Below are 19,483 nucleotides of genomic sequence, written 5' to 3'. Positions count from 1 at the left end.
CCCCTTGGATGTTCTTCTACTTACGAGTGAGTGCGCCTCAACTGAAACACAATCCAGACCTAAGGGCAAATGGTGAAAGAAGAGACAGCAAAATTAGCAAAGAACGTGCCCCCCAAGAAACAGCAGAAGGTGACATCCCAGAAGCCAAGGAGAGAGAAACCTTGGAGGAAGATGTCAAGGCTTGGGAGGCCAAGTGAGATGAATAAGAAAGGTGAGCAAGCCCAGGCCGATGATGGAGGGGAGGGCCTGATGCCTTACTTACCCACGGCCCCTGGGAGCTGCCAGCCAGACTCTTGGAAGACCACCCATGAGCTGAAGGGAATGATGTCTGTGGCTCAAAAAGAATGAAGGAGTAAGAGCAGGTATGAAGAGGAGGAAATGGACCCCTTTCTCAGAGGGGGAGGAGGAGGCAGGCAACACTGCAGAATGAGAAGCAAAATCATCCAGGGGTCTGTTGGAGGGGTGACAGATGAGAGGGGAAACCATGGGTTGGAGGGGAGGAGACTGAGAAGACTTGGGAGGCTGGGCTAGTACAGGACAGCGACTATCCAGGAGAACAAGGAAACTGGCCAAGGGAGCAGGGCTGGGGGGGCTGGAGTGAATCAGGTGCTTCTCTGTGCTCCACGTTCCCAACAGGCAGGTGGCAAGACGAATCTTCTGCCCCCTTCATACCTACTTCTTGTCAGCACCTGGCGATGTTTACATACTCTGCATAGAGAAAGAGAAATCACCTAGCTGTTCATCTCTGTTATGACACATACCTTCATGGAGGCAGAAGGGAGGGAAACTCACCAGTGACAGAGAAACCAGAGAAATACCCTGTCTTTCCTCATCAGGGAAGAAGGATGTCATAACAGAGAATCAGCCGTGGCCTTACGTCCGGGCCCGCAAACCTGCCATCGAGCAAAGTAGAAACTCCTCTGGCTGACTGTTACGGAAAATAAAAGTGCTCGTAGTGTGAATTCTGATGTCAGTGTGGTAATATACGGGTGCATGTTTGTAAGGAAGGAAATATCACCCAAAAAAAATCTCCTGGTTGATTATATATTGGCAGTGTCTCTGGCTTGGGTGAGCTACGGATGCTTTTTATTTATGTCTGTGTACGCGTGTGCATATATGTTTAATATTTTAGCGCCCAGGGGGGACCTGCCATTTCGAGATAACAATCCGGTTTTTCATTGCTGAGTGAGGTAACTGGAGAAGCCACAGTGACCTGTGCTTTTATGACAATGGTTTCTACCTATTTCCCCTTCACCCAGAAGAGGACCCACATCCAACAAATCACGCTGCAGGCAGGAGGTGGGCACCAGCATGGCAGGAGAGAAAATCTACAGCCAGTCCAGTTCCCAGAAAAGTAATTTTCCATGTCACGCATCAGCTCTTCTTCATCCTTCATTGGGAAACACCTTGCAAAGAAAAGATGAGACAGTGACCTTGAAGGAGGAATATTAGCATGTGGCTGAGGAGGAAGGAGGAACATGCTGGTTCCCACGTCTCCACATCCCTGTTTGGTTTTGACGACTTCGGACAACAGCATCCCCTCCAGGCCCCTTAGAAGGCTTGCAAACTACTAGTCCACCTTCCTCGGCCCTCGGTGAGCTCTCTGGTAGCTTCCTGAAATGACATTTATCTAGTGAGACAAAGTCCCTGCTGACCCTGAAGATGAGGTCCGTGCCAGATGTTCAGGCAGTTTGAGTTTCATCCATCAAACATGAATTCCAAAATATTCAAAATATTTCTTAGAATATTCCTGCTCGAATGTTGATGGGGAAACAGGTGGGAATCACTGGCAGCTCACTTATCCTGGGTGAGGCCCGGATGGGAAGCAGTCGCATAAGCACAAGAGGGGAACACCCATACGGTGTCTCGGAGAGACGCCCAACAGTCGGAAAAGCAGGTTCCATACAACTTAGGCAAACAGAGTTGGAGGTGAAGTCCATGTTCCAAAGGGACGCAGGTGGGAGAGGAGAGGCCTGTCAAAGCCAGCAGACTAGAGAACAACTCGATTAATTACAGAGACAGAGACAGGGACAAGCTGGCAATGATTTTCGCCTGAGCCACTGTGTGCTTCCTGTGATCTTATAGGTGTTATAACTTCACCAGTGAAGAAAATTCAACTCAAAACAATAGGAGAATCAAATCAGATCTAGAATTTACCCTCACAAAAGGAGGCTACATTCTCAACCTAATTCTTATAATTATTATATACAACTTGACTGTTTCTGGAAAGAGTTTTGACTAGTTCGTTTTAGAAGATGCAGCTACAAGAGAATCGGAAAAGGAGTCGGTAATAAAGGACGGAGAATGGCACTCAAAATCCAGGACAGGTATGGTTATGGTGGTGATGCGCTGAATGGAATTAAGTGGGAGTTTCCTGGCAATCAAAGTGAAAAGGGAAACAGGGTAGGTCACAAAAATCTCACGGTCCGATGAAAATTTCAACATAGCAGTCAACAGTTGAGAAAAAAAATATACCCAACACTAACGTTCAAGGGGAATTGATCGTGGGACTTTTTATGCAATAAGCATCCAGTGAATACTGTCTTTAATAAAACATTTACAGAAGATGCAGAAATAGAAGTTTTCACCCAAATTTTATAGGACCCTATATTAGAAGCGTGGATGGAAATATAGCTCTCGAAGAGTCATAGGGCACAGAGCCCGGGGCTCTGGGTTAGGTGCATCATACAATGTGCACCTCTGTTTTCCAACCACATTGAACCGGGTTTGCCTGAATATTTGCCCCATCTCTGTCCCCAAATTTCAAGGAGAAAGTTGCCTTGAGGAGAGCATTTGTTTTTTTTACTTTTGTTTGTACCCCCGTGCCCAGCACAGTGCCGGGCACACAGTAGGCGTTTTATAACAGTGTTGGACACAGGATGGAATTTAACCCCTCAACAGGACTCAGGGTGGCATATCTCCTAGCCCATACAAAGAGGTAATCTGTGTGTCCGGCTGCCCAGATCCTTAGCATGATCCCATTTCTGGGCTTTCTGGAAAAATGATCATTCAGCCTTTTCTTCATCTCTGTGAATGCTTCCCTGTCCTTCCAGCATGCTGCCCTTTTGTTATGTAAGCCAGAGTCCACTCGTGGGGCTCTGACAGGTTGCATGACCACAACAGTGGCTTGCACCAGAGACCCTCTCCTTGTCTCCTTCACAACCCTCACTGGCCCTCAGGCTCATCTCAAAACTGATTTATAGACACCAACTTCCTATTGACCACAGCCCATTATCCCCAAATAAATGAACTCTCTCTCACTCCACTGAGCCACACGCCAACCTGTGAATGTGCAGCATAAGCCAATCACAGTGCGACCTCTGTGACATCAGCTGTTGCTATGTTGATTGACCTCTCCAGTCGCAGGGCACGTGTATGTGCATGGTAGGTGCGTGGTATTGGCTGAAAAAATACATTGAGATCATTTGGTTATGGTTCCTAAATGTGGAACTGCAATGCTCTGACAAAACCAGCTGTGACATCACTTTCTAGAACCATCTGTGCAGCCCTTGACATGTCATCTACCCACTTTGAGCTTCTTTTGCTTTATCTGAGAAAAAAAAGTTATGCCCTTTGTTTCTAAAGGTCTCTGTAATCTAGAAAAACATCTTCCTGGATCAACTCATGGCATTTCCTTAATACTTTGACCCCTGCCCCACGGTAAGCCAAGAAACCATAGAAAACCACCTTCCCAACACTGGCCCTTCACATTATGCCCCCTTGATATGTTTAAGTGTCCAATATATTGTCTTAAAATGCATTTTATTACTGAAAAATACTTGCACTATTGTCATGTTTTTATAATATATGACTCCAAGTAATCCCTTGAATTGGAGATCAAACTGAGTTTAACCAATAATTACATAAATGTCACTAACATTTTTATTTTCTTTAAGGTTTTAGTTGATTTTTTTTTCATTAATCATAAGAAGCTGAAATGATTTCATGTCAAATCCACATGGCTTTGCAAAAGGAAGATAGAAGGTCGTACTCAGAACTCTAGGCTGATTCACAGGCTGCATTTCCAGTCCGATACCAACTCCAAAATGTTTCTGCTGGGTGTGCCTTTTTAATGCTCATAAATCCAGAGTATATAAATCACTCGAATTCCCTTTTCTAAATAAAATTTCCACGTTAAGGTCATGTTTTCAAATAGGACTTCAACCTCTGTAGATTAACCATGGCTAGAACTGGAGCCAAGAACTCTAAAGAAATTTGAGCCAAATCATAATGTGTGCTGAATTTTTATAGTCACATAAATGTGTATAATAAGCAAAATAAAAATGGAATGTGTTTAAAGGGATTGAGCATTGGGCTCTTTCTGATCTCCTCCCTGTAGCAAAATCCAGACAGGGTTAGAGATGCCTTCTTCTCTGGTGATAGGATCATCCAAATCATCTTGAGTTGGGCCAGGAAATATGGGTACGAATTCCCTTAAGGGCTCTGGGCACACACTCAGAGCAGGGAAAGGGGGTCTGAGTCTTAAAGCTGTGACCATTCAAGAGCTATCCACTCAGACCTCAAGGAAACCAATGCCCCATGTTCCTTTCTGCTCATCCAGTGCCCTCTTGGAGAGGCAGAGTCCTGCCCCACCTTTCTTGAAGTAGAAAGAGCATTGGGTTTGGAATGGAACGATCTGTGTTCTGATCAGTATCCACCACTAGAAAGTCCTGAGATTTGAAGAGAGTCCTTTTAAATTCTCTGAACTTAAGTCCGTTTATCTGTTAAAGGTGTTCATTCTTCTACTGTATAGTGTCCCCCTCCCACTCTTGTTGTGGGAATCCAAGTGAAGGTTAACACTCTTTGCCTGGCTCATTTTCCAAGTCATTAGTCTCAGCTTCCTTTGAGGTGCCATCCATGCCCTGCTCTCAAGCCTCCAAACCAGGTTGACACCCCTCCTCTAGACCCGGAAATCACCTTTGAGCTCTGGCATCTAGAATATGAATATCCTGTTACCTATAGCTGTTTATGGAGACGTCCTTCCTTTTTAGATTATAATCTCTGTGGAGACAGGGACTCTCACCACTGTCTTGTGCATTCACTGCATTGCAGAGAGCATTGTGGAAAAAGAGCCAAAGGAAATATTGCCAAAAGATCTTCTCTCCTCCCTTTTCTGCCTGCCCCAGCTTCCATGACCTTGACTGATAGCAAAGGTACTACTGAAGTGGGTTTGACACCAAACACCATTTTACTGGTGGTGGTGCTAAATGATATTATGTGGGAGGAAAGAATCGGGTTTTCGTCACCTGATGTATAGAGACAGCAATAACTGCTTCACTTCCTGCAGCTCCTGTGTTGACAGGGAGCGGAATTGCTTCCTGTGTGTCCAGGGAGCGGAATTGCTGGTCAAAGCATCCCAGGGACTGAGGTATAGAGACTGAGGGGTAGAGAGCTCTTTGTCCATGTGGACAATCAAAGAGAGTGGATGTGAAGTGAGGACACTGGGGTTGTAGCCCTGGGACTGCTAGACTCAGTGCTCGCCCCCAGGCCTCTATTTTCTCACCTGTGTAATGGTCACATGTTATAGCAGTATTCTTCACACTTATTGTTGCCTTGTCTTTGCCCCCCGCCCAAGAAATTACTCAGAATGTAGCCCACTACAGCAGGTCACTCTGCTTAAAGCAGGAGGGGAGACCCTGAAGCTACCCCACTTCCCCCCTTTATCCTGGGGCCCCTGATGGGCTCCACAGACTTTCTAAGGTTCTTTGGAACACAGTTTGAAGACCACAGTGCCAGGAGATAGGAGGTTCCACTGGCTATGGTAGCCTCTCAGCCATGATCTTTTAGAAACCGTGACTAAGGTGACCAACTGTTTCAACATGCCCAGGACTGAAGAAGTTCTCAGATATGAGGGTTTGGGTGTTCAAACAAGGGAGATCACATACCAGTTCGGCTGAGCAGGACACTCTGCCTGTGGGCAAACTAACCCACAGAGTCTGGGGCCAGGGAAACCCAGGCTGCATGGTCAGCAGGGCAGGCTGGGGCACCATGCCCTAGAGCCAAGGCCACACCAGACATAACAGTACTCTTATACCTAGTGCTACAGTGTGAGATTGCACTAGAATGACATTTTGAAAAGTTGATTGAATTTTCTTTTCCCTGTTCTCTTTGCCCTTTCTGCCAGCCCATCAGTGCCTGTGCTCAGCTCAGGAAGGATGGTGTATAGCAGAGAATCAGGAAAAGTATTGGTCTGTTTCAAAACCTAGCACTTGAATTTACAAGCATCTGGGCTTTGGGGTTCGCACTGTTGGAAGCATGAAGGGCTTGGCTTATACAATACTTTTCATAAACAATGGGTTTTTATAAAAAGATGAAGAGCTACATTCCTTTCTTATTGCTCCCATAATAAATTGCCACCAATGGCAAACAACACACGTGTATTACTTTACAGCTGAGAAGTCAGAAGTCAGACCCAGGTTGCCCTGGGGTGGAGGCGGAGTTTCAGCAGCGCCATGCTTCTTCTGCAGGATCTGGGAGGGACTCCATTTCCTGGCCTTGCCAGCTTCTAGAGACCACCTGCTTTCCTCGGCTCGTGCCCCTTCTCTATCCCCAAGGTGAGCAGGCTAGCTTGCCTACCACACGTGCCAAGCAACTGTGCCAACTTTAAGTGTGTTCCAGACTGGAGAAGGGGGAGGGGCAGCAGGTCACAAGGAAAGGAGAGCTTCATGGGCCCTAAATGAGGGGACTCAGGGAAATAATGCAGACAGAGTGAGTTGGCTTCCATTCTCAACTTGAAATCTCATCTTTTTCCAGGACAGAAGAGCTCCATGGGAGCCTCCTCCAGGTCCACAGGTGGTCCGGCCTCCAGCTCAGAGTACTCTACCCAATGTCAGTGACCAGGAGCCTCAATGGCCACTCCTGCCACCGAGCATCTCCCCATCAACCATAGCTAATATGGTGGCCGTGGACCATTGGTGGCATAAACCAGTCTGTAGCCTGTGGCTCAGCTAGATCCCCAGTCCAACCAACCCTACATGGACCAGCTCTAAGCATGAAGGCTGAGGACGATTGAAATGTCCACTAAGAAGGAGGGTAGTGTGCTGGAGAAGGCAGGGAAGAAGGAAGAGGAAAAAAGAGGAAGGAAGGAAGGGAGGGGGGGGGAAGAAATTCGCTTCCCACCCGGTACTTCTGTTTGATGGGCATTGAATTAAACCAGCTCCAAGTCTCCTCCAGACGATGGTAAAACACTGTCGTATTACAGCATCATTGAACTTAACTGAGAATCTTCCTAAGCTCAGAAACATGAGATTTCCTTTTCTTTTCCTTTCTTTTTTCCCCTGCTTTCCCTACCGCCTTAAAACTGAGTCCTTGTTATGTGCCTGTGTCAAACATTATGATGTTAGGCCCCCCCCAAAAAAATCCAAAAAATTAAAGCAAAAATACACAAAAAGCCCCACCCAGGGAACCGTGGTAGGGACACCAAAAGTTGTGTTAGAGAGACAACTTAAAATCGAACAAACTATGAATCCTGACCAATTGATTATTATCTTTTAGTGAAAAGAAAACCGTTGGTTTTCTTTTGTGAGAGCCCATCCCACGTTCAGCAAGACTTGGGGGAACAAGGTCTGTACAAGTTCAAGGTGCGACTCTCTTGGCTGATTTTCATGGAAAGAAAAATCTCGAATCAAAAGCATCTGTCCTTTCCCTTGTATATGTCAAAATGTAATTGGCAACGGTTGGGGTTTGTTGCCTTTATTGCTTTTAATAGCTGTATAGCCGCTGATTGCCCAAGCTGATGGTTAATTTAATTTCTGTCAATACAATATTGGGGCTGTCTGCATATTCAGACCATGATTAACTGCTGCTGAGTCCATAACACTGGTGTTATTATTACTGCATTTAACTACCTCTCGGGAGAAGACAAATTAAATTATGTTGAAAATGCTGTTGATTATCATTACGAACTTATTTGTAGAGCACAATTACTGATCTGTTGTAAAATAAATCAAATTTTTTATCATCTTGGTATAAATTAACTTTACTGTAGGAGAATGGAGAGCGGAGCCTGAAAGAGTTTGGGCCTCCTTGTGTAAGTCAACGGAGAACTGCATTAAAATAATAATCACACGCGAACGTAATATTATATTTTAATAATGAGCTACTTCATGACTGAGAGTGCCTCGTAGATTATGGAATTCCAACAATAAAGAAGCAAGCTCAACGTGTGCCGTGCGCTGTTGACTCCAACGTGGGTTGAGATCGGGGGATGAATTATTCCCGGGCTGTGACTCCAATTCAATCTGAAATCACCACTGGAGTAATTTAAGGAAGGCGGCTCTAAGAACACAATTACATTAATAGCTTACATGTGATCATCATTTAGCTTTTGCCATTTCTTTACAATTTACTAGGTTCTGTTACCATAATGCAAGTGAGGCCACACCCGGTCGCGTGGGATCAATAAGCCGTAGCCTGTCACCTTCGCAACGGCAAAGACCAAAGACCCCAGGCCTTCAGGCCACAGAGTCTCAGACTTGCCGTCCCATAATTAACTGTACACGCAAGCCTGATCTCAAGCGGTCCACTAATGGCCAATGAAGGCAATAATATTGCATGATCCTCTTGCTATTATTCTGAGCAATTTCTGCACCTTTAAATAACGATGTGCATCAAATGGTTGAGTAATCGGAGTAAGAAATATGTACCACCAGGGCCTTCCACTTAAATACAAGTGACTATGTGGCAAGGCAGGGTAACAGGCTGGGAGCCCAGCAGAGTTCAATTCAAGGCCCTTCCCTGCCACAGACAGGCCAATCGTAGGCAAGATGACCCATCTTGCTGGGCCTCAGTTTCCTCTTTTGTAAAATGGGGATGTTTGGATTTTGTGGCTTAGTGCAGCAAATTAATTTTTTTCTATGTTCTGCAACAAATTACCACCAACGTAGGGCTTAACAAACACCCATATATTAGCTCCCGGTACTGTAGGTCAGAAGTGTAGGGATGAAAATAGAGACAGAATCATCATAGCACAACTATAAGGTTAAGAATTATTAGCCTGGGGGTGCCTGGGTGGCTTAGTGGGTTAAAGCCTCAGCTTTTGGCTCAGGTCATGATCCCAGGGTCCTGGGATCAAGCCCCGAATCAGGCTCTCTGCTCAGGAGGGAGCTTGTTTCCCGCCCGCCTCTGCCTGCCTCTCTGCCTACTTGTGATTTCTGTCCGTCAAATAAATAAATTAAATCTTTAAAAAAAAAAAAAAAGGAATGGTTAGCCTGGGTTGTTCAGTCGTTTAAGCACCCAACTCTTGATTTTGACTCAGGTCATGATCTCAGGGTGATGAGATTGAGCCCTGTGTCAGGCTCCACACTGGGTGTGGAATGTGCTTAAGATTCTCTCCTCCCTCTGCCCCTCACCCACTATGTGCATATGTTCTCTCTCTCTAAAACAAAAACAAAAACAAAAACAAAAAAACATTAAGGTTTGCCACCAACTACCAGGAACCAGGAGAGTCATACAATAGAGGCTCCTTTATAGTCTCCAAAAGGAAGGCTATGAAGGAAGGCAGGCCATGAAGGAAGGCTATGAACCAATCCTATTGACACCTTGATTTGAGACTTCTAGCCCCCAGCACTGTGAGAAAACTATGGACTGTTGTTTGAAGCCTCCTCATTCAGTAGTTTCACAGGTCAGCCCCAGGAAATGAATCAGACCATCATCCTTTTGGGGTGGGAAGCATATGATCTACCCTAAGTGTCTCCTCTGGGCCAGGCACTGAGGATTCCGGTGAAAAGGACCATCAAGGAGCTCTGTCCTGGAAGAAATTCTGCCACCTGCCCATGGGGATATGGACCCTCACGTGGTCCCAGCTCTCCTGACTCAAGCTGACCTCCTGGGTGTCTCCATGTGTCCATCTGACGAGGAGTTTCCAGTAAGTTACCAGCTCCTCTATTGCCCCCAGCCGCATGACCTTAGCTTAACCACTGACCTTGGCTGGACCATGGAGGAACACCTTGGGACCATGGAACCGAAGGCCATGTCTGCCCCCCAGGGCACACACACACACAAATCTGTCTCACTTCCCAGCATAGTTTGTACATCATTGGTAGTGGGCAATCTTGCACACAGGGGCCCAAAGATAGAGACAACCCAGCTCTTAGCCCTGCTGCAGTGACCATTAAATAATCCTGTTATTCTCTGGGATGTGCCCTGAGTGGGCCTGTGGGGGCTGGAGTCAGATTAACTTAGCTTCCTGCCACAAATTGGAACTAACGTGTCATATGGGTGAGAGCTGCACGAAGTAAAGAAACAGTTCATTTGGATAAAATAAGTGTGATCCACAACAATGGTATTTTAGTGTTCACTCTAACTGTAAAGGGGGCTTTACAGTACTGGCTTTACAGATGGGGCTGTAGGAAGGAAACACAGAACGCACATCTGGGCTTTCCAATCCACCTCTTCAGCTTGCTCTTGGAACACTGGAACTGTCACATGGCTCCCCAGAGCCGGGTGAGGGCTGAGGCCACAGCTCCAGTGTCTGCAGGCCAGCCTATTGGCATATCCAGACCTTCATCTTCCTCCGTGGTTCCAGAAGGATCCCTCTCCTGCACCACCCTCCCCTGCAGGAGGGCTGCAGTACACACGTGCCTCAGCACAGACATGCTTTTCCCTGAAGCATCTTCCCTAATGTGTGATGAGTGTGTCAGTGCGTCCTTCCTCTCTCCCTCTGCCTCTTCCCCGACGGTCCCCACCCTGTCCTGCATCACTGCATTTCTCAGCCCACCGAAGTGGCTTTCCTGCCTGCTCACCTGACCACCTCTGAGCCCCCATGGCTTCCCTGCAGTGTCTTTAGCCTGTTGAGCGTGCCCTTCCACTATGTCAATGAATGACTAAACATGTGAGGACCAGCTCCCTGGGTTGTAAGGATTCATTTCCAGAGAGCTCTATCCCGCTGAAAACTGGGCTCTGTAAGGAGCTGTCTTCCTCAGCTTTTTGTCACCAACTTCACAGAAACCTGACAACATGTTCCCAGACCTGGACAGTGTTGCACCATCTGCTTTCAGGCCATGACCCTCCAGGCGGCTCCAGATTGACCTCAAGAGTCACCTGCTTAGTGCAGCCTACTGGGAGAGTTGGTAGCAGCTTTCCTGAGGTTCTTGAGATTTGTAACAATCTCTGGGGAGCCCTTCAGAGCCCTTGCTTGAATACTGACACCGAGAAGGTCGCAGGTGGCTTTGCTGCCTTTCATGCCTGCAGCCCTCCGAATGGTTGCAGAAACTTCGAATTCCTTATTGAAAACAGCTCAAACAGGTTAAGACACAGCAAACTAAGAGTGCCTGGATGGCTCCATCAGTTGAGCATCAGTTCTTAGTTTTCACGATCTCAGGGTCATGAGATGGAGCCCCACATCCAGCTCCACACCCAGCATGGATTCTCTCTCTCCTTCTCCCTCTGCTCCTCCCTCCTGGGCACACACATGTGAACACACTTTCTCTCCCTCTATCTCTCTCTCTCTCTCTCAAAAAAAAATGTGTGTGTGTCTGTGTGTGTGTGTGTCTGTGTATGTGTGTATATATATATATTAGTCTGATATATATATAGATATATATCTATATATAGATATATATCTGACTAATTCTGAAGTTATCTAGGAAGGCAGAAGCCCTGAATGGCTAAAATAATCTTGAAAATGAATAAAAACATGGGAAGAATTGCTTTACTCAATAATAACTCTTACCATATATCTAGAATAATCATGAAAGTGTGGTATTGTGTGAGGGATGGGTGCAAATATCAATAAAACAGAAGAGTGACCCAGAGACAAACCCACACCAGTATGCCCACATGATTTTTGGCAAAGCTACCCATACAGATTAAAGGAAAAAGGAGGACCTTTTCAGAAAGTGGTTCTGCTGAAACTGGACATCCCTAAGCAAAAAAAAAAAAAAAAAAAAAAAAAAAAAAAAAAAAAAAATGACATCAACCTAAACCTCACATCTTATACAAAAATCAAATCAAATGTAAAATGTGCAACTGAAAAGCTTTTGGGTAGGGGAGAGAAGGAAAATCTTCAGGATCTAGGGCCAACCAAAAAGTTCTTGGACTTGACACAATGTGACCTATAAAAGGAAATTCCATCAATCATACCTCATCGACACCATAAATTTCAGCTCCGTAAAAGATCCCATTAAGTGGCTGAAAAAAAAAATGATCTATTTAGAAAATGGGCAAAAGACATGAACAGGCATTTCACCACAGAAGATACTCAGATGACAAATGAGCCCATGAAAAGATGTCTAGATGCAATAGCCATTGGGGAAATGTGAAGTCAAACCAGAGTGGGACCTCACAACACCCATCAGAGCCAGCAAAATACCAAATAGTCACCCACCAGCTGCTGGCGAGCATGTGGAGAAACTGGAGGTCCCCTACTTACCCGTGGGCAGGTAACATGGTGCAGCCACCCTGGGAAACCATTTGTCAGATTCTTTAAAAGCTGAACAGGCAGTGACCACACAACCCAGCCATTCTCCTCTTGCCAGGTGACCCCACAGAAATGAAAACTAATGTTCACACAAAAACCTGGATGTGTATGTTTCCCACAGCTTTCTTCCTAATATCCAAAATGAACACAGGTCCTTCGGCAGATGGATAGTTGAGTAAGCCGCAATGCCTCCCTACCGTGGAACACTATTTAGTGGTAAAAACAGATCAAACCACTGTTACTTGCAGTGGCTTGGAGGCATAACTCTTTAAGGAATTACACTGAGTGGGGATAAAAGCCAACCCCATCAGGTCATATACTACATGATTCCATGTGTAGAATGTTCTTGAAATGAAAGAATAAAGAGAAATCTAGAACAGACAAGTAGTTCCGAGATGTTAGGGGGATCGGGTGGGGGTCCAGCAGGGAGGAAGTGGGATCCTTGTGGTGATGGAAATGTTCCGTATCTTGACTGTGGGTGGTTTTGTATACACACACGTCATAAAACTGCCTAGAACTAAATGCACACACACACACGCAAATGAGTACTAATGAAATAGGGAATCCATATGAGACCTCCGGACTGCGTCAAAGCACAAAAGCTGGTTGTGATACAGCACCGTAGTTTCACAAGATGTTACCATTGTGGGAAATGGGGTCACCTATCCATGGGATCTCTCTTTCTCGAAGGTAAATCTGTAATTATCTTAAAATGAAAAGTTTAATTATAAAAAGAACCCATTTGTAGCCAGAACTCATGAGTGATTGCTGTTTGTTTTTCCAACCAAATTCTGACGGCCACCATCCCCTAAAACAGACTCTTTAAGATACAGTTAAAAACATAAGGATGGTTCTCCACTGAAGTGAGTCACATGCCATTAGAAAGGCACTAAATTCTTTGTTCCTTCTTGCAAGGCCTCTGGATCCATCCCAACAGTGGAGAGGAATAAAAAATAACAATTTGTTTCTCCTCTTGGGCTGATGTGTTACTTATTGCTTCTGGATATTAAGCATACACACAGGCACGCACACACACAAAGAGGAAATGAAAAACCCAAAAAGCCCTTTCTCTACAGAAAGCAACAAAGATTATTAGTCAATATCTGCTTGATGCAAAACCGCAGCATTTTGCTTCTCACTTCTCGATGCTGAACCTACTAAGATGCACAATAGTCATGAGAAAAGCAGAGATTAAAAGCAGACTTTGAACTGTGTGCAGAAAGTTAAATTGGATTTCTTTATGATTTAAGACATGTTAGGTCATTCATAATTCATCAGAAGCACATCTTCAGTTAATGGAGTAAACCCAGTGCCACCCAGACTTTTCTACGCTGGGCAAGAAGGGTGTGTTTCAGGTTTTCTGAAGGGGAAGGAAGAGCAGCAAAGACAGGAATAAAGTGTGTGCAGGTGTGTGTGTGCACACACGTGTGCATATGGACAGATGATACAAATTAGCATAGACCTTGACCCCCCCCCCACAAGTCCTTATGGACTGAAATAAATCAGAATTGAGCAAATCTGCAACTTCATACTAACTTCAGTGAATGTTCGAGTCCAGGGCTGAGCATGAGCTCCGGTTTCTCTAGCACACCTGCGGGTCCCTAGCTGCAGACTGATAAGCCTCACTCTGCAGACGGGAAGTCTGAACAACGGAGGGAAATGGATTTACCCAGACCATTCCACCTGCTTAGCTAGGGGTGAGCACTGAGCTGGCTCTTAGCACCCCAGTCTACATTTCTCACACACCACTCCCCCACCTGTGCTTGTTGGTTTTTGGCTTTATGGACGTGTTACTGATAAATAAAAAAAAAAAATGTAAGATATTTACAACATCACCTTTTAAGTATACAAGAGAGTGATCAGATTCATGGTGAGAGGTTTCCGCCACCCCATGTTGTTAATTACTACATCCATCACCTGGCATACTCACCCTCCCACAGCCCCTTTTACAGTAAGAACATTCGAGTTCTACTTTCTCAAATTTCAACTATACAATACAATGCTACCCCTATAGTTACCATATTATGCATTAGATCCTCAGGCCTTAACCATCACTGAGTCTGTAGGCTTTTACCAACCTCTCCCTATTTTCCCCAGATCCCTGACAACCACTCTTCTAGACTGTGAGTTCAGCTTTTTTTTTTCCTTCCTTTTTTTTTTTTTAACTTTTTAGCATTTGTCTTCCTTTGTCTGATTTATTTTATGTAGTATGATGCCCTCCAGCTTCATCCGCAGTGTTGCAAAGGACAGACTCTCCCCCTTGTTTGTTGTTTCTAAATAATGTTTGTTTGCATCCAAACTTGGGTTGTTGGTTACATGTCTCTTTCCCCCATGTGGTGGGGGACTCCTCCAAAGCCCTGGTGGTGTCTGATGAACAATAGCAGGGCTAGCGTTGAGCCCAGAGTCGGTCCACGGTCAAGGCTATATGATGGCGTGTTGAATGCTTCTCCATTTCTCATCCACTGAGCTGCATTTTTAAGTCAACAACACCTTATTTTCTAATTGCACCATTAATACCGACAGCAACTCTAAATGTACTCTTTGCTTTTCTCTGCTTTGTCTTGTGTCCAACGAGACTGCCTGTGGTGATGATGCTTCCTATGCTTCCATGACCCTTGGATTCTGACTGTGTTCCTTTAAGGAGATGCACCATTGGAAGATGAGATGGTGGGCAGAAGAAGTAGGATTATTCCTTTCCTCCCTGCCAGCCTCAGCTTCCCCCAAAGTGCAGCCGTCCAGGGGCTAACAGCTTCCCGTCATTGCCATGTCACCAAGGGTGCCACCGTCTCCTACTTTGTAAGCTTTGCCAAGCCCTGGGGATCTTCCTGGCTCTAGAGCAGAGTGCGCTTCCTGGCTTCCTCATCTGGAGGGACCATGTGGATATTCCTGACACCTTGGCTGGCAATGAAGCATTGCCAGAGCTTGCCTTGTTGTTTGTCAAACTCCCAGCCACATCCCAGAGCGTGATCAGTCCTTGAACCCTGATCCCAGAGTAGAGGTAAAGGAAGGATGGTGAGGCAGAGCACAGGGACCTTTCTGAGCATGTAGTATCAGCGAGGACTAAGTTGAGATTGGTCACCACAGAGTCACCTCATGGATCAGGACCTCTGGAGTGACTATACCCCTGAACTTCCACAGACAGTCGCTTTGCTGAATGCTCTCCAATTCCCTTGGAATATGATACCCATTTCCCGTGAGAATCTAAGTGGTAGTGGCCCACTTCGAAAATTCTGACAAGTATGGAAATGTCTATATAAGTAAATAAAATAAACGAAAGCCCTGCTACTCAGAGACAACAACTATAAGTATTTTGGCATGTTTCCTTCCAGTCTTTTTTCCTTTGTGTGCGTGGGGGAGGGGTGTGGCATATGCTTCTATGTTTTTGCACCTAACTGACAAAATTCTTATCGAATCCTTCATCTTGCTGCCCAGCTTCCTCCAATAAGGCGAAAATTCAGAAAAATAGCGACAATAAATTTAGCCAACAAAGCTTTGACCTTGTTTAATTGAATGGACTGGTGCCCCAGAGACAAATAGCCAAGCAGGGCCAAACCACACAGTGATCTGATGGCCATTTCACGGAAGCCTGTTTTTCTGCCAGGCTCTTACAGTGGGGAAAAGAATGGAGGGAGCTTTGCCAGAGGAGAATAAAGCAGGCAACCCCAGGAGAGCCAGGCACAATGGCTGCACTGGTAGAAAACATGCCGTACAATGTCAACAAACAGAAAATGAATGGAGCCCGTCATGAAGCTGGAATTTGGGAAAGGTCTGGTTTCCAGGCATTTTATGGGAGCAGCGAGGAAGCAAGGGTAATTCATGTGCACTGTCAGATGAGCCCCTCTCGACACAGCCAGTTTAAAATGGTGCAGTGGGAGCATGGTGTGCTGGCCAGCACCTGCAGGGAGCCTGGAGCAGCGGGCCTCGCTGAGCCCAGAACAGGCAGCGGATGGAATAAACCAGACCTGAACATGTGTCCTGTGTGGCCCCTACCTGGGTCTAATCATAAATGTTCAAAGAGTTAGCAAGGTTGCACAATCACTAGTAGGTATATGAAGTTCAAACTCCATTCTGATCCCAAAGACTGCAATTTCTTCATGAGACTATACTACCTTGAGGGGCAACGGGAGGTAGAGAAGGGGGTGAGAGAAAGAGGTTCTCCTCTAAAAGTTAAGTTTCCCCTGTGTTGGTAGAGTCTAGTTAGTCTTCTCTTCCTGGGTATAAGAAGACTACATCTCCCAGGTTCCCTTGCAGTTCTACTTTGATCATGTGACTCGTTCTGGCTAATGAAATGTGGGTGAAGGATGTTTGCACTTCAACATCCAGGATTTGGAATCTCCTTCTAGAGCATTAGGTGGTTCTCTCTCCCACCTCTGCATCAGAACCGTGTCATGGAGAGCACCCAGATCCCTGAGTTACTGGTCAGAGAGGACAGCCCAAAAAATCTCCCTGATCCTCATCAGACTGTGAAATCAAGAGGATATTAGTGTGTGTATGTGTGTGTGTGTGTGTGTGTGTGTGTGTGTGTGTGTTAGCCACTTTTGTGAAGCCACAATTTAGGGCTTGGTTGTTATAGCATCGAGCATGCATTACCCTAACACAGTTTGCTACCTGAGCCAGCACAGAAAAATTGTCACTGACTCTTGCAATATATGCTAAAGTATTTGGGGGACAAGAGAGATCACATTAATTAAGGCACATTGAGGAGACAAACATATACTGTTCCTTTCCCATATTCTAAGTCTTGCGGGATGCTTTCACAGTCATATTTCGACTCCTTTAAAAGATTCTGAGTGCCCTGGTATTGTGTCAGAAACTGGGGATCTATTTATTCCTCAGACACTCATTGGGACAATGACAATGATGAGACACCAAGAACTGCCCTGGCTGATGGGGACTAATACTATGAAAGCCCATACCATGTCCATGTGGTCAAGGTGCTGAGGCAGCACATGTGGCATGGCCGAGTTTCACTTACTAAGATACTGGTCTGGGTGCTTTGTAAAGAAACCACTGGTGGTGGTTGGTGGGAACAAAAACAGACCATAGCAATAGAACTGATGAGAAATAAATCTGCACTAATGTGGAAAACTGCTATGTAAGAGATGCTATTGTAGATAAGGGAGGAAAAGAGTGAGAAATTTCATCAGCAGTCCTGGAATCTCTGATTATTCATCTGAGGGAAAATGAAGCTTGTTTCTTTACCTTACACCATACATGAGCATCAACTACAGACAGGATGAAGACTATAAGGCAGATGAGAGATTGCAACACTCTCAGAAGAAATCATGAGAAGTGTATTGCTTCAGAGTATGAACAGATATTTTAGGATAAAACTTTAAAAAGCATAAATCATAGTTTACAATAACATTGGGAATCTTCAAGGAAAATCACCCTGGAGGAAGCATAGAAGGCAAATCACAATTCAGAAAATCCTTGCAAACTTAGACCCAAAACAGGATCAACATCCACAATGCCAAAAACGAAATGAAACTCAAGCTTGCAAATTAAGATAGGAAACAATTAAGCCAGTTCTTAAAACACAGACAAGTGTCACAAACAGGTGAGTCACAGAAGGGACCAGAATGGTGAAGGGCATCCAAATTCTCAAGCTCGTTAATAATCAGCGAACTCTAAGTTGACTTTTCAGTGAGACTATTTCATACCCATGGGAAAGCAAATTTTAAAGTAGGATGAGGCCAGTCTATGACCAAGCTGTTCACCATTTCCTCTTCTTCAGTAGACTGAAATGGCATCTGTCAGCTGCCGGCATAGGCAGGACAGCCTTGAGTGTGAGTTCCAGCCAGAGTGCATAAGTAAAGTCATGGATGCCATTTTCAGCCTTACCTTGTCCATGAGGGTCAGGACAAGGACTCCCAGGGTGACCTTGAAGCCAGGTATTAAAAATGATGGAGCTGTTGATTACCCTGTGTCCCTGAATGACAAGGGGGAGCAAAGTTGCCCTCTACCAGGAACATCTTCTTGAGACAGTTATTAGAGGGAGGAAAAAAAGGGCTATGTTTGAATCATTACACATTTGGGGTCCACATGTTACCACAGCCTATCTGACACTCAAGAATACAGGAACGTGAGCGACAACCCAGAGAGCAGGGACCCTTTTACATTCAAGCTGCAGATGTGTACACCCCAAAATTCCACTCTTGTCGATTCTAGAGAAACACACGTATATCAGGAGGGTCTGAGAATCCTCAGACAGCAAGAGTTTGTCAAAGAAAACCTGAAAAAAGTCCAAAACAAGGGGAATGGACAAACACATTGTGAGAAACACATCGTCATATGTGGGGGGTGTATCTATCTCAGTGTGTATATATTTGTATACAGGCATATATTGGGCTTGTCTACTGAAAATACTCTTCTGAAAGCTGCCTTTTTGGAGATCTGTTATTTGGAGACTCATCCATGGTGAGAAGAGTAGCTGCATTTTCATTAACTTTTACTGCTGTATAATATTCCTCTTTGTGTGTGTGCATGTGTGTGTGTGTATCTTCAGATAGAAGTATGAGGAAAAAAGGCAACTTTCAGAAGACTATATGGGCTATCATTCTCAAACTTATATGATTTAGGGAACATTCACTGAGAAGACAGAGGAACGACAAACAGGTATTCAACAGAATTAATACCTCCAGCAAAGAAGAGCAGGGTTGAGATCAGGGAGGGGCACACACAGGGTTTCAACAGGATTGGTCATGTTCTAGCACTTAACCTTACACTCTGAGTCCCTTGGTTATATCATAATTCTTAAGGCTTTACATATGCCTCATCTATATTCCTGAATGAAATACTAAAAATAGAGAGAGAGAAATATACCCACAGACTTGTTTATGCTCAAAACAACCAGAGGCCAAGGCAGGCAAGCCAGGAGGCTAATGCCCCGGTGCGGGATGGGAGATGGAGCAGAGCGGAGCTGTCCTTAGGTGTTTAGGGGTAAGCTTGGCAGGGGTTGCTGACAGAGTGAATGTGGGTGCAGAAGGAAAGGGGAGTGTCTGAGAGTGGCTCCTGAGCGTCTGGCTTGCATATGTGGGTGAGTGTCACCTGTGTGATTTAGTG

The 19,483-nt window shown here is 45.2% G+C and overlaps 1 long non-coding RNA gene across 1 annotated transcript; it reads right to left on the bottom strand.

Annotated features, from left to right (window-relative positions):
* Positions 1 to 8,070: 8,070 nt before the first annotated feature.
* LOC101689218 lies at positions 8,071 to 12,735 on the bottom strand. Its single transcript, XR_199628.2, has 3 exons — positions 12,371 to 12,735; positions 12,082 to 12,129; positions 8,071 to 8,277 (listed from the first exon to the last, which is right to left on the bottom strand). It is a non-coding gene; the product is annotated as an uncharacterized LOC101689218 (long non-coding RNA).
* Between the last annotated feature and the right edge of the window lie 6,748 nt (positions 12,736 to 19,483).

This window comes from Mustela putorius, unplaced genomic scaffold, assembly GCF_011764305.1.
Source record: "Mustela putorius furo isolate JIRA1106 unplaced genomic scaffold, ASM1176430v1.1 tig00000129_pilon_pilon_pilon, whole genome shotgun sequence".
Taxonomy (NCBI): Eukaryota; Metazoa; Chordata; class Mammalia; order Carnivora; family Mustelidae; genus Mustela; species Mustela putorius.
The sequence above is the reverse complement of the archived record's forward strand: the minus strand, read 5'-3'. Positions and strand labels throughout refer to the sequence as shown.